Here is a 15,795-nt window from a genome sequence, read left to right as displayed (position 1 = left end):
CCGTTATTTCTGTTTGATTAGTAATAGTTGTATTTTAATGCTTTAAAAATAAATATGAAATAATAGATATACCGTATATATACTGTAAATAGTCACGTATTTTTCATAGATTAGGAAATTTTGTACAATTTAAATACTGTAATAAATATATTGTTCAGTTACTTTTATAGCTTGAACCAATAGACCAATGTGCCTGTGCCATATCGCCATACTGTGGTTATGTAATACAGTCATACTGTACTTATATAATACCGTAATACTGTACTTATATAATACCGTAATACTGTACTTATGCAATACCATAATACTGTACTTATGTAATACTTGGCATACTGTGCTTATGTAATACCGTAATACTGTACTTATGTAATACTGTGCTTATGTAATAGTCATACTGTATTTATGTAACAGAGCCATACTGTGCTTAAGTAATACCGTCATACAGTGCTTATGGAATCCCGCCAGACAGTGCTTATGGAATTCTGTCATACAGTACTTATGTAATACAGTCATACTGCACCTATGTAATACCGCCATACAGTGCTTATGTAATATTGCCTATGGCATAGCGACTGGTCATGTGAATTATGGGCGCTATGTATCGCAGAGGTGGGTGGCCCTGTGATGGAAGCCTGGGTATGTTTTGGTCAGCAGATCTACTGCTGAGGGATTTGTTTTACATTGGGAAGGCTTCCAGGTGATTGGAGAGCAGGGTGGGTCCAGTCACCTACAAACCCAACCAAAGGGTTGTGTCTGAATACCCAAGATGAGGCCTGTATATGATTGTGGGTTTGAGGACCTGCGGTGATGTCACGCTCACCTGACTGGCCATGTGATAGGTACCTGGGTGTGGTTACACCTATGTAATGGAGGGGTGTTTGGCATAGGGGAGCGAGTGTTGGCTAGTCTGAGCCAGAGCTAGGAGGCCTGTGAGATGCCTCCGGAGTGGACGGTCTGAGAACCGTGAGGTCAGTGAGAGACGTCTGTAGGATACCTCTGAGGATATGAGGCATCCGGGAACCTGTGTGATGGACGCCAACAGGTAACGGACAGGGATCCGTGTTATACTGACCGGGGTCAGAGAGAGACTGTGTTTACTCTATGGGATACCTCTGAGGATAAGAGGCATCCGGGAACCTGTGTGATGGACGCCAACAGGTACGGACTGTAATCCGTGTTGTGCTGACCGGGGTCAGTGAGGGCCTGTGGTTCCACTGTAAAGCTGAACGTGTACAGACGGTGTTCAGGCTGGTGCAGACTACCAAGTTCCTGAGGTTGCGGTTCATGCTGGTGTGTAAATAAACCAAATAGACTGTTTTTGTAAGAAAATCGTGCCAGTGTGCGTTTATCCCTTTGCCAAGCAAGTGTCCCCCAAGACACGCAGTAAGTGCTATCTTACAATTGGTGCTAGACTGCGCGCAATGGTCCAGGAAGCCCATGTGGAGGTGATTGCTGTGGCTCGGTGGGGTCACGAAGATTTGGGTCCACGAAGCTGACAAGCGTCTGGCTGTAACTCAGCGGGGTTACGAAGAGTTGCTGTGGATCGGCGGCTCCATGATGTTTGCGGTGCGGAGCCATGCAAAGCCTTGTGGAGAGGAGCTGCAGTTGCAGCAAGATGTTCTGCAGCAGCTGGAGGTGTCGGTGGTTTGTGACTGCAGCAGGAGCTGTGGTAGTGCCAGCAGGAGCTGGTGAGGTGCCATGAAAACATTGTTGGTCCAGATCATGCAAACTCTTAAAGGGCCAGTGCAAGCCCAGAGACATATTGGTGTTCTGTGCGAACTAGGGCCTGAGAGTACCGTGGGGAGTCCACGGGGTGTACCCCAGGGAAGGGGTGGTGTCCTAAAAAAGGGAGCGGTAACCCAAACAGGGATGGTTGCCTAAAAGGGGTGGAGTCCCAAAAGGGAGTACTTGCCAAAAAGGGGGCTGTAACCCAAACAGGTGGTGGCCGAAAAAGGGGTGGAGTCCCGAAAGGGATACTGGCCCAAAAAGGGGCGGTGCTAGTTACATCAGTGGACATATGTAAGGAACAGCAGTGTTTGTGTTATACTTATTCCGTGTGTGGCATAGACTTCCCGTTTGATGACAGGCCGCAGTTGTGTACCGTGATACACCGTGAAGGAGTCTCTGGACTGCTGGACTCAGTCAGGTGACTCTGACGGGAACTCCTCTCGTTCTCTGACCGAGAAAAAGGTCAAGGTTTGCTCCATCCATGGGGTCACTATGGACTATATTGTGGACAGAGTGATGATTGATGTGTCCAAAAGGGTTGAGTGCCAAGATGGCGGTATAACACCGAACTTATTGAACCCCTTAGGGAGGTTGGGACTTTGTGTTATTTGGAGATCTATGGGAAGTTGACGAAGTGTGGGGCTGCTCAGAGGAGAGACGGAATGGTAGTATGGAAGCTCCTCTACAGCAGGAGAATGGAGGGCTCTCGACTGGTGGGGTTGTGTACTTAAAAGCATTAATACCTTCCAAAATTGATGGGTCAGATGTCAGGTTGACCAGTGGGAAGGGTTCGTCTGCCCAACTTACAGACATGATGTCACCTGATGTGTACCACAAGATGACGGTGGTAGCCATACCAGAACATATGACGAGACAGAAGTGTGGGTCTGACCAATTCTGGGACTTGGCAGAGGTGACCAAAGGTGTGACCGTTGAAGACTGGGAAGTTCCAGGAATGGGGTCCGACACCGTTAGACATGGGGTCTGCTGGTACCAGGTTGACAGAGTGGGTCGTGGTGACTCCCATTCAGATACTGATGTGGTAGTTGAACAGAGTGGAGCTGACACCCAGATAGAGAATGACTGGGGGGTTCACCATACTGTGGGGTGTGACACAGACTCCGGGGGTGACTGTGACTCTGAGAAATTAAGGGAGTATAGTAAAGAAGAGCCCCACAAGAAGGGCAAGACCTTCCGTCACTGGAGAAACAAGGGCTACAAAAAAGTTGTTCAAGTAACTTTTGCTGATAATAGAAGGTCGTGTACTTCTACCTCCCATATGAGTTCTTTTTCAGACACTGAAGAGATTGGGAAGGAAGGTCACATGTTGCCCCTAGCAACCGCTAGGGTGGAGTTGGATGACCGGCCAGTTGATGGCGTTGTAGGAGAAGAAAACCTGGAAAACGCTGGTATAGTGAGACTCCACGGAGGTCACGAAGAACTGACCAGTTGTAGCCCCACATCTGCGGTGACAGAGAGGGGTGAAATAGCGGAGTGTGTGAAGTATACTGAAGTCCCTGAGAATCGGGACGAGGCTAAGGCTGTCACTGCTGAAACCCAAGAGAGGGCTGAAGCTGACACTGTTGAGACCCAAGAGAGGGTTGAACCTGTTGATGAAGAAATACGTAAAACTCTGAAGCGGCAGTGTGTGGTTGATCAAGATGGCCCATCTGAAAATATATTTAAAGAATTGATGGTGCGACACATGCTAGCCAAAAGAGAACAGGATCACGAAATAGAGATGATTAAAGAGACAGTGAAAGACCATGTTGAACGATAAAGGGTCCTGAGACAAGTGGCTGAACACAGGGTGGATGAGCTGGAAAAGGAAGTCTCTGAGCTCAGAAGTCACCTGTCAACATGGCAAGGTGTGAATAAAGCCTTAAGGGAAGATGTGGAAGTGCTCAGAAAAGCATTAAGAGGTCTTCTGCCAGAGGAGAAGATGGTGGTTGCAGACTTTCCGCGGCAGTGCCAAAGAGGTAATGAGGTGGAGCTGCCAATGTCCATCTTGGTGAAGGCTCATGCAGAAGTTGAACCTGAGGAAGAGTTTGTGCTAAAGGCAGAACAAGACGGTCACCCGATCCTGGCAGATGTCTTGATGGAAATGTCCAAGGCAAAACAGGAGCCATCTGTCCATCAAGAAAGTGAGACCTCGCTCTTCAAGTGCGTGATAGAGATACCCGAGGATGTGCGGGATGCATGTACCAGTGAGGGTGTGCATGAGGCCTTTAAAAAGGCAGTAGAAGCATGTAGTCTACACTGGGCACCAGAGATGAAACAGTTGGTGATACTTTCGACTAAGGAAGTCACAGTGAAGCAGGTGACTGTCCTGAGGGATATGCATCTACAGTGCCTCCGCACAAAACAGATGATCATGCTTAAGAATGAGGAAGCCGCTCGACGTCTGGAGCTAGCAAGAGAAGCTCAAAATCAGCTCGGCTTGGTGGAAGACATCATTCTGGCACCCAGAAATTTGGTGGGGAAAGTCATCGGAAGGCTTGGGAGAGTGATGCAGGAGATTGTAAATAGATCCGATGTGAAGAGACTGAGGATTCCAGCTGATGACGAAGCCCAGGTCGTGGGTAAAGATGGGATGGTTCCATTCCTTGTTGTCAGATGCATGGAGAGTCCTGGGGTATCGCGTTGCGTACCTAAAAAGTCGAGCAGCTAAGATGTGAGAGGGAGCAGATCAACAGAGAGCTGCAGGAAATGGAAAGAAGATGGCCGCCATCTTCAACTCACAGTATAGAGAGGCGAAGAGGTTCGCTAAAGACTGGAGGGCATAGAGACAAATGGAAGAACTGCTCTTCAGGCAATAAAGACCATGGGAGAAATGGCCAGCAGAAAGATAACAGAAGGTGGCCTGACGGAAGAGGTAGAAGCAGTGATGCCTCAGCTCAGGGCTGAGTGACCTAGGCGGGAGACCCTGTAACTGACGTGTTGAAAAAGTGTCAGACCAGACAGATAGTATGGGTGCAAGGGAATTGTGATGCCAGATTGACCGCCAGGGGTGCGGGTGGTCTGACAAGGGGTCTTCTTTATCAAGGGACGTGACGGAGATGGATGACGAATGCCTACAAAAGGGTTCAGTAGCAGGGCCTGACTTTGACAGACGGTTTGACTGGCAGAGACGACCGAGAAGGATCTCTGGTCGGGAAATAGAAAGTGCCAATCCCCATGGCTTTAGGCAGAGGGGGGGAAATATGTGGCATAGCGACTGGTCATGTGATTAATGGGCTGTATGTATGTCAGAGGTGGGTGGCCCTGTGATGGAAGCCTGGGTATGTTTTGCTCAGCAGATCTACTGCTGAGGGATTTGTTTTACATTGGGAAGCCTTCCAGGTGGCTTGGAGAGCTGGGTGGGTCCAGTCACCTACAAACCCACCCTAAGGGTTGTGTCTGAATACCCAAGATGAAGCCTGTATATGATTGTGGGTTTGAGGACCTGCGGTGATGTCACGCTCACCTGACTGGCCATGTGATAGGTACCTGGGTGTGGTTACACCTATGTAATGGAGGGGTGTTTGGCATAGGGGAGCGAGTGCTGGCTAGTCTGAGCCAGAGCAAGGAGGCCTGTGAGATGCCTCCGGAGTGGTCCGTCTGATAACCGTGAGTGATACCGGGGTCAGTGAGAGACGTCTGTGGGATACCTCTGAGGATAAGAGGCATCCGGGAACCTGTGTGGCCGACACCAACAGGCAACGGACAGGGATCCGTGTTATACTGACCGGGGTCAGAGGGAAAGACTGTGTTTACTCTATGGGATACCTCTGAGGATAAGAGGCATCCGGGAACCTGTGTGATGGACGCCAACAGGTACGGACTGTAATCCGTGTTATGCAGACCGGGGTCAGTGAGGGCCTGTGGTTCCACTGTAAAGTCGAACGTGTACAGACGGTGTTCAGGCTGTTGCATACTACCAAGTTCCTGAGGTTGGGGTTCATGCTGGTGTGTAAATAAACCAAATAAACTGTTTTTGTAAGAAAATTGTGCCTGTGTGCGTTTATCCTGTTGCCAAACAAGTGTCCCCCAAGACACGCAGTAAGCGTTATCTTGCATGCCATACACTACACTTATGTAATACCACCCTACACTGCTTATGTAATACTACCACACAGTGAACACATAAAACAGAAGACTCGAACATTTATTAGCTTGGGGTTTCGAAAGTGTCTGCTATTTTGGTGGGAAAGCAGCATATTAACAAATAAAAACTGCGCAATCTGCATCAGTCTTAGGGAGGCAGAAATAACAATGTGTCCGTCTTTTTGACACGAGCAGAAACACGAGTCTACTGTGTCTATGAAATCTGACAGCCCATCAGAGGCTGCCACTATCCTGTCTATGGTGGGTCCAAAAAAAACCTTGACCCAGTGTTCAGCATAAAGAGCTAGATATGAGTGAATAATTCCCAATAGTGCCATATAGTGTAATAATGACAGAGCCATATAGTGATTAGATAACAGTGCCATACAGTGATTATATAATAGTGCCATATAGTGATAATATAATAGTGCCACATAGTGATTGTATAATAGTGCCACATAGTGATTGTATAATAGTGCCACATAGTGATTATATAACAGTGCCACATAGAGATTATATAATTGTGCCATATAGTGATTATATAACAGTGCCATATAGTGATTGTATAATAGTGCCACATAGTGATTATAACAGTGCCATACAGTGTTTATATAACAGTGCCATATAGTGATTGTATAATAGTGCCACATAGTGATTATAACAGTGCCATACAGTGTTTATATAACAGTGCCACATAGTGATTATATAATAGTGCCATATAGTGATTATATACCAGTGCCATACAGTGTTTATATAACAGTGCCTGGATATTACTACACAATGTGTGAAGCACGGCACGTGTCCCCTTTGTCACGCTCTCTCCTCGGCTCCGTCCAGTGTTTTGCAGCTTTGGGCTTGGTCGGGCCTGTGACGTCGGCGTCTCTGCGCTGAGGGCAGCCGTCTCTGCAGTGAGGTGTGAACGGGCCGCTCCTTATTGAGTCAGTCAGTTCTGCCAGTGACCACATCAGCACGTTAATCTGGGGCATTCCTGAGAACAATGCGGAGCTCTCCATCCTCACATTCCGCCATCTTACTGACTGTCTCCTGCACTTTGTCTGTGGTTTATTCAAAGCTCCGAATATAACAAATCCTTACAGCCCCGACTGACAGGAGGTGTATATAGTAATGTACGTATGTCTGTATGGAGCTTGTCTTCCCCAAACTGTTCCCACAAAGCTGAAGCTATAAGTGTCCACAATGTCTTGTGCTGAAGATCAAGATTTTGCATCACTGGAGCTGAGGGTCCGAGGCCGCCCCCTGATAACAGCACATGGCATTATCCTCCACCACCATCTGCACAGGGGGCACAATGCAGTCAGGGGGAACATCCTCCTGGAATCGCCAAACCCAGGCTCCTCCATCAGATGTAGATAGAGAAGTGCGATCCGTCACTGCACACAACACGTCTCCTCCAGAGTCCAGTGGTGGCGGTGGATCGCCCCCCAAGGGCCGTGGGGTACTCGGTACCGGGTCTGGTCTTCACAGGGGGATGTCACAGTGGCTGACCCGGTCCGTGGCCCTGGGACGTGCGTGTAAAAGGGAAAGGTCTCTAAAGGGATAGAGTTTATGTTCGTGACGCCACCTGTGGTATTCGGTCAGGGTGACCGACGCTGCTTAGGGGTCCTCTGGGGTGATGTTATGGCAGCTAGATGGTATACCTTCCCACAGGTGAAGTGTGTCCTCAGGGCTTCCCAGTGTGTAGACGGTGGATGGTGAATGGCGCAGTTGTAAGAGGGTGAACTGTAGTCCCACTGAGAGGGCACTAGGACCCTGTGGTTTTTGCCTATTGCAGAAGAGAACAGACCGTGCAAAACTCCCAGAGACAATGTGTGCTGCTGGGTGGGGTCTAGTGTCTCGGGTGTAAAGTGAAACTTGGAAGCGAGAGCTGAGAGAGAAAAAGGCGGGAAGCAAAGGCAGAAGCTGCTGTGATATCTTAAAGAGAGACTGTGTGGATTTACTGCAAGTGTTTTTGGAGGAAAAGAAGCTTTTGAGAGACTTTTTGTTGCTAACGTTCCCCTGGAGAAGAATTAACCTTTTGTTTAACTCTGTGAGAGACTTGTGTTGCTAACGTTTCCTGGAGAGGAGTTAACCCTTTATTTAACAAAAGACTGAGACTTTACTAAGAACCCAGTACGTATTTGGAAGTCTGTGGATTCCCTGTGCATTGAGTGGAGAACCAAGTCTGGACAGACGGCTGATACAGAGACGGACGGATTGTCGTGGAAGCATTCCTAGGAGCTACAGAAGCAGAGACTACATCGTGAGACCACTAACTAAGTCCCCGGCGTTTGGGCTCGGCATCGGCCGACAAGACAAGAGGAGTTTGCTGTAACTTATTGGCGCTGAAAATATGAACTGGCTGCAGCCTGTGCGGATTCCTGCCTGAGAGGAAATCCATCTCAGGATACGGTACCATAGTTATAGATACCCGGGTATCTCTGCTCAGAGTGTTAAATTGTTACTTTAGAGGTGTATCTTATATTAGAGTTGTGTAAGTTATACTCAATGTGCCATTCCAGGGGCTCCCTTAATAACACTACATTCAATTTACACTTGTTCCTGTTTTTAGTTGCCTGTAAGGTAAATTTCTTACTAGTCTGTTGTAGTACACAGTTCTCAGGAGACCTTGGAGTGGCACAGTGATTTCAGCTGCTGCTGAATTAGTGTATCTTTGGGGTGCATCTGACTTAATATTCTCCATATTACCTTGATTAATTTGCCTTTGAGTAAATACCGTTGGAGATTTCTGCCTTGGTCTTGGTTTGTGACTCACTGGATCTTATTCGGACCTCTGGTCATTACATTTTTGGCGTAGTCGGCAGGATCCAGTGTTTGTCATGGACGAGGGCGAGGGTGGAAATGACCCCGCTGTATCCGCATCCTCCTCAGGGGTTGGGGTTCCCTTGGCAGCCGCTGCGACTCCGGGAGGGTATGTGCCTGTAGGGGCTTTACTTCAGCACATGCCGAAATACGATGGGCGCAATATGGCGTTGCAAGATTGGGCTGAGAGAATCCGGAGTATTCTGCGCATGTGTAATTTGACCCCCGCGTTACGCGCTGAGCTGGCATTAAATGCACTGGAGGGTGATATTAGGCGTATGGTGATGGTGCGCCCAGAATCAGAGAGGGATACATTAGAAAAGATTTTGGAACTGTTAGAGGGGAGTTTGGGGGGCCGAGCGCGTGTGGCTCAGCTTCGGTCCCTATTCTTTAATCGTCCCCAGAGAGAGTGTGAGTCCCTGATGCAGTACTCTAATATTTTGCAAGAGATGTTGAATGAGATGCAGCGACTAGACCCGGGGGCCATGGGGGCATTCCGGGAGGTAGACCGCTTGCTCCGGGACCAATTCATCACCGGTGTAGCCAATAGACTTCTCCGGGACAAACTGTTGGAAATGGCCCGGGTTGCACCAGAGTTATCTTTCTGGCAGATTTACCGAGCTGCAGTGGAAAGGGAAGAGAAATCGGCCTATGTTCCCGAGGGGTCAGTGAACAGTGCCCAGCTGGAGGAAGGTGGTTCATCAGGGTCGGGGGGAGAGGGGCTGGTAAGCGTGGTACAAGCTTTGCGTGCTGAGGTGAAGGAGTTGAAGCTGAAATTGTCTCAACTGACAGTTGATCCCGCCTCTACCCCCTCACGGGAACCTCCTGCCCCACCCCCTGGAACGGTGACCCCGCAAATGGCCAGGTCGTCCTATCAGAATGAGTCAAGCCCTCGCCCACGAGGAACAATCACCTGCTGGAAGTGTGGCCGCCAGGGACACATCTCGCGTTACTGCCGGGCGCTTACAGCCCCAGAAACCCCGTCGCCGGCTTTAAACTTCCGGCCGCTGCCATGAGAGGGCAAGCAGCAGCGGCCCCACCCACACAAAGCCCTCGACGGAATGAACAAGATTTGTTTGCATGTAGTCCAGTGATAGAAGCAGAGTTTGAAGGGCGGAAGATGAGGTGCTTGGTTGACACGGGATCCGAATGTACTATAATGCCTCTAGAAGTATATGAGAGATACTTCAGTCGACTAGTGATTCCAGAGGATGGCCGAGTGATACGACTGACCGCCGCAAATAATGGTCAATTGTCAGTAAAAGGGATCGTGTGGATGCAACTAAAAATGTTTGGTCAAGAGCTGGGGCAGAAAGGGGTAGTACTGGTGGATCACCCCCCTAGAAGAGGGATGGAAGTGACGCTCGGAATGAACGTGCTGCGAGATTTGAATCACCAGATGTATGCCAGTGAAGGACCCCGATACTGGGCCCGTGCGACAAGACACCGACCCACACAGAGAATTCTACACCGTCTAGTGCTGAGTTGCGACTTGCTGAAAAGTGCGGTCCCAGGTGGCCGGGTGGGCCGGGTCCGAGTGACTTCGAGGGCCCCGATCCTGCTGGGACCCAGACAAGAGGAACTCTTAATGCTGCCTGTGGGAGCTGCACAGAGATTGAATGGGCTTGAAGTGCTACTTGAGCCCGCCCGAGAGGGTTCCTCATTTGCCAAGGTACATGTGGCCCGTTCTTTGGCGATTGTGAAGAATGGACGAGTACCGGTCCGATGCATCAATGTTTTAGATGAAGCTGTTGCAATTCCCGCTGGGACCATACTGGCTGAACTGTTCGTACCGGCAGAGAAGATGCCGGAAAATGCAGGGTTCGAATTGCGACCAGACCAACAGTCATCCTGGACATTCGCGGTCGAGGTAGGCCGGACTGAACCTCCTACGGAGGAATGGAATGTTCATGTGATCATGGAGCAGATGGGAGTGGATCGGGAGAAGCTGACCCCCGTGCAGTTGGAGCAGTTGGAGAGAGTTTTGTGGGAACATCAAGAGACCTTTTCCCGACATGGAGAGGACTTCGGGTGTACCCAGACGATTGAGCATGAGATTCCAACGGGGGATACTCCACCCATTAGAGAAAGATATCGCCGAATTCCTCCGGCGCTCTATCAAGAGGTGAAGAGCATGGTGGCCAGTATGCTGGACAACCAAGTGATCCGAGAGAGCCGGAGTCCCTGGGCGGTCCCTGTAGTCTTGGTCCGCAAGAAGGATGGGACACTCCGATTTTGTGTGGACTATCGGAAATTGAATGCCCACACCGTACGGGACGCCTATCCTTTACCCCGTATTGAAGAATCCCTGTCGGCCCTGGGTCGGGCCAAGTATTTCTCAACGTTGGATTTGGCAAGCGGGTACTGGCAGGTCCCAATGGCTGAAAAAGATCGGGCCAAGACAGCGTTTGTATTGCCAATGGGGCTCTTTGAGTTCAACCGGATGCCCTTTGGCCTCGCTACCGCCCCGGGAACCTTCCAACGCCTGATGGAACATTGCTTGGGTGATCTAAATTTTGAATCAGTCCTGATATATTTGGACGACATTGTGGTGTTCGGAACCTCATTTGAAGATCATCTGGAGAAGCTGCGTCAAGTTCTCCGGCGGCTCAAGAGCTACGGCCTGAAAATAAAGCCAAAAAAATGTCAGCTGTTACGAAACCAGATTGAATATTTGGGGCATCTGGTGACCCCGGACGGGGTACTACCTTTAGCCAGTAAGATTAAGGCGGTACAAGAGTGGCCACCTCCTTGTGACCTGCGAGAAGTGCGGGCCTTCCTGGGCCTAGCAGGATACTATCGGCGGTTTGTGCCTAAATTCTCACAAGTGGTGAGTCCCTTGAATGAACTTTTGAGAGGGACAGCGCTGGGTCCTCGAAATCGCCCCATTCCATGGGGGCCCCTACAGAAAAAGGCATTTGATGGAGTGAAAACCGCCCTAACGAGTGCCCCATTGCTGGCCTACGCCCGGTTTGACACCCCTTTTTTGTTGTATACCGATGGTAGTCTTCATGGGTTGGGGGCAGTACTAGCACAGGTGCAGGACGGCCGAGAACGAGTGATTTCTTATGGCAGCAGATCTTTAAGAGACTCCGAGCGAAATCCGGCTAGCTACAGCTCATTCCGTCTGGAATTGCTGGCCCTGGTGTGGGCAATGACAGAACGCTTCGCCGAGTATCTAACAGGAGCTGAGGTGCTAGTCATGACAGATAACAACCCGCTAGCTCACTTAGAGAATGCAAAACTGGGGGCGTTGGAGCAGCGGTGGGTCGCCAGACTGGCCAACTTCAATTACCGCATTAAATTTCGCTCTGGTCGAGAGAACGGCAATGCAGATGCATTGTCAAGAGTGCCCCTTGGGTCATCCGGGGAAGATGTTGATGAACAACTTGAGGATACTGAAACTCCAGCTTTGGGGCAAATACCTATCTTCCAAAGTGTGGTACACTCAAGTGGGGTGGCCACCGGGATGCCCTGTGTCCTGGGTAAAACACCCTCAGATTGGACAAGAGTCCAGGATGAGTGTCCGGACGTTGCACTTGTGCGCCGTTGGGTACAAAACAAGGCCTGGCCCAGTGCAGAGGACAAGGCTCAGTTGTCCATGGAAGGAATGAAACTCCTTCGACAATGGGATAAATTGTGTGTGGAACAAGGTCTTTTGTATCGTAAGGTGTACCTGCCATCGGAGCTGCAGCATCGGTACCAACTGATAATTCCTGTGGGGATGGGGCCGGTGGTCGCTCGTGAAGCGCATGAGAAGGGGGCCCATTTTGGAAGTGAAAAGACACTTCAGTGGTTGCAGCGAGTCCTCTACTGCCCTGAGTTGGGAGGGATGGTGGCCGACGCGTGTCGGCAGTGCCGAATTTGTGGGCTCAACAAAAGCCCTGAGCAGCGGGCTCCCACACAGTCTATTAAGACTTCAGCTCCACTGGAACTACTCATGATTGACTACGTGTTGATAGGGTACTCTACATCAGGGTACTCCTACTGCCTGGTGATGACAGATCACTTTACCAAGTATGCTGTAGCGGTGCCGACAAGAGATCAGACGGCCAAGTCGGCGGCTGAGGCAGTGTGCCGACATTTCTTCCAAGTGTTCGGGTGTCCGCAGAGAATACATTCAGATCAAGGGGCCTGCTTTCAGGGAACGCTGATGAAAGAGTTGCACCAGCTCTATGGTATCGAGCAGTCGAGAACAACGCCTTACCACCCTCAGGGTAACGGGGCGTGTGAGCGTTTTAATCGGACCCTGTTGCAAATGTTGAGGTCCTTAGAGAGTCGGCAACAGACATGCTGGCCTGAGTATCTCCCCGAATTGATGTGGGCTTACAATAACAGGGTGCACAGTACTACTGGTTACTCACCACACATGTTGATGTTTGGTAGACCTGGCCGAGACATTGAGGATTTGAGCATGCCAGATCCCTCCTCCGCCCCCCTTCGGAGTGCATCCGAGTGGGTACGAGAGCATCGGCGGCGGTTGAGGGTGGTGCATCAGGTGGTGGGTGACCGCCTTCGCCAGGTGGTCCATAAGGACACGCGACCTGTACAAACAGAGCTGTTCTCTCCGGGAGACAGAGTGTTGGTGAGGACAAAACGACGGTCAGGAAAGCTGAGTGACCGATGGGAGGCGATACCGTATCTGATAAAAAAACAGGTGAACCCTGAGATTCCAGTGTACGAGGTCGAACCGGTGGGGACAGGGGGGCCAACCCGTAATTTGCATCGTAACATGTTACAGCGGTGCTGGTTTGAAGATTCGGCGCCTACCCCCCTAGAGCCAGAGGCCATGTTTCAAGGGGCGGAAGCTCTGAATGATCTTGAGTTTGATGGTGTGCTTACTCCTGCGCCTGCTTATTTGCCCCCTGTGACTGATCTGGCCTCAGGTGATGAGAATGTTGGGGATATGGAGGATGTTGTTGAGGAGAGTGCATCAGGTCAACTGCTTGGTCCTGACGCTGTATCACAGGACATCGAGCCGCAGGAGGAGACAACTCCACTTACGCCCACTGACACGACCATGGAAGAGACTCTAGCTCCCTCTAAGGTCGCACCTGTTGATGTAGGACTCAGGAGAACTACACGATCTACGGCAGGAATACCGCCTCAGCGATATGCTCAAGATGAATTTGAGTGGGAAGGTATGTCGAGGACGCCAACCTCTAGTGGGGTGGCATGTAAGAGGGTGAACTGTAGTCCCACTGAGAGGGCACTAGGACCCTGTGGTTTTTGCCTATTGCAGAAGAGAACAGACCGTGCAAAACTCCCAGAGACAATGTGTGCTGCTGGGTGGGGTCTAGTGTCTCGGGTGTAAAGTGAAACTTGGAAGCGAGAGCTGAGAGAGAAAAAGGCGGGAAGCAAAGGCAGAAGCTGCTGTGATATCTTAAAGAGAGACTGTGTGGATTTACTGCAAGTGTTTTTGGAGGAAAAGAAGCTTTTGAGAGACTTTTTGTTGCTAACGTTCCCCTGGAGAAGAATTAACCTTTTGTTTAACTCTGTGAGAGACTTGTGTTGCTAACGTTTCCTGGAGAGGAGTTAACCCTTTATTTAACAAAAGACTGAGACTTTACTAAGAACCCAGTACGTATTTGGAAGTCTGTGGATTCCCTGTGCATTGAGTGGAGAACCAAGTCTGGACAGACGGCTGATACAGAGACGGACGGATTGTCGTGGAAGCATTCCTAGGAGCTACAGAAGCAGAGACTACATCGTGAGACCACTAACTAAGTCCCCGGCGTTTGGGCTCGGCATCGGCCGACAAGACAAGAGGAGTTTGCTGTAACTTATTGGCGCTGAAAATATGAACTGGCTGCAGCCTGTGCGGATTCCTGCCTGAGAGGAAATCCATCTCAGGATACGGTACCATAGTTATAGATACCCGGGTATCTCTGCTCAGAGTGTTAAATTGTTACTTTAGAGGTGTATCTTATATTAGAGTTGTGTAAGTTATACTCAATGTGCCATTCCAGGGGCTCCCTTAATAACACTACATTCAATTTACACTTGTTCCTGTTTTTAGTTGCCTGTAAGGTAAATTTCTTACTAGTCTGTTGTAGTACACAGTTCTCAGGAGACCTTGGAGTGGCACAGTGATTTCAGCTGCTGCTGAGCTAGTGTATCTTTGGGGTGCATCTGACTTAATATTCTCCATATTACCTTGATTAATTTGCCTTTGAGTAAATACCGTTGGAGATTTCTGCCTTGGTCTTGGTTTGTGACTCACTGGATCTTATTCGGACCTCTGGTCATTACACAGTGAAGAACGAGGACACAAGGTTGCAGTCTCTTTACCTTTTACTGAAGACTTCAGCATCCACAGTCCAGAGCACCAGATCACAGGGCAGGCAGAGTCCGGACAGTTTGGAGGCAAGTCCAGAGTTCCATTGTCCAGGTGGAAATCAGTAGCCTTCCCTTGCGTTGCGGTGGTGTAGTCCCTTACTGCCTATGGCTTCACATAAGGGTCTCACAGATGTGGTGTTTCATTCTCTCTGTCCTCCGTAGAGGATAGGACAAAACCCGTATGACTGGTGACTTGAGCCTGTTGATGGGGTCTCTTAGATAACCCGGCTCTGTAGGTGTCACCGTGCCTCCTGGGTGTAGGTGCGGACAGGTAACCTGCAATTAGCTGTCCTGGCGGTCTCTGAAATAAGGCGTAGAGGTCCTTACTCCCTCGGTGTTCCGGCTACTGGGATTCTGTGCCTCAGAAGGAGACAGCTTGAGTGTGGCTGGTCCCCTTCTGGTATCCTCTCCTTTGCTTCAACTTCCTTCACGCTCACAATTCTGCCTTTCAATGTCTCTTTCTGGGAGCTGCAGCTCTGAGGGCATGCACAGCTCCGTTAACCTGCTGTCCTCCTCAGACTCTGGTTTGCAACTAACAGAACTACTGTCTGGAGCTCTGTAAGGAACTGACTAACTTTCCATACAGACTACTATATATATATATATATATATATATATATATATATATATATATATATATATATATATATATATATATATATATATAATGTACAGTGGGGCAAAAAAGTATTTAGTCAGTCAGCAATAGTGCAAGTTCCACCACTTAAAAAGATGAGAGGCGTCTGTAATTTACATCATAGGTAGACCTCAACTATGGGAGACAAACTGAGAAAAAAAAATCCAGAAAATCACATTGTCTGT

Source organism: Ranitomeya imitator, chromosome 6 (genome assembly GCF_032444005.1).
Source record: "Ranitomeya imitator isolate aRanImi1 chromosome 6, aRanImi1.pri, whole genome shotgun sequence".
NCBI lineage: Eukaryota > Metazoa > Chordata > Amphibia > Anura > Dendrobatidae > Ranitomeya > Ranitomeya imitator.
The sequence above is the reverse complement of the archived record's forward strand: the minus strand, read 5'-3'. Positions refer to the sequence as shown.